Here is a 618-nt window from a genome sequence, read left to right as displayed (position 1 = left end):
ACGCTTAATAAAGATAAATATTTTGTACACAGTTTCCATTCTATTTTATTCAAATTAAATTCTATAACATATAACATTGGTGCCGAAACCCGGGACTAGTGTGTTAAAGTTAAATAGTTGTGAAGTGATATATTTTATATAAAATAATTTGGTGTTAATAAATTTTGGAATTAATTTTGTAAAATTATTACGTTTTTTATATTTTAAAATTATATAATTTCAAATTTATTCGCAATCGATATTATGTAAAATTTAAAATTTCACGATTATTAGCTTTATTTTAAGCATTATTTCCCATTCTTATTTGAACAAATTAGACATTTTCTTTGATATATCTGTAATAATTGGAAATTTGGGTTAACAATATGACTAGTTTAGACAACGTCATAGACAGGCAACGTGGTTACTTAAGACAACTGACCGAACTGCATATGCGACTCTTGTCGAAAGTCGACATTTTAAGGAAAAACATGAGGAGATTTTAAATATTATTCGCGAAACTTCCATGAATACTCGTGACGTTCCGTATATCCAAGACGATACTTTTTATACGTTCTCTGATTTGTTTTTGCTTTTTAAAGGAGCAATTCTTGATATTCTTCCTGAACAGACCGACCA

Source organism: Lucilia cuprina, chromosome X (assembly GCF_022045245.1).
Source record: "Lucilia cuprina isolate Lc7/37 chromosome X, ASM2204524v1, whole genome shotgun sequence".
Lineage (NCBI taxonomy): Eukaryota > Metazoa > Arthropoda > Insecta > Diptera > Calliphoridae > Lucilia > Lucilia cuprina.
The sequence above is the reverse complement of the archived record's forward strand: the minus strand, read 5'-3'. Positions refer to the sequence as shown.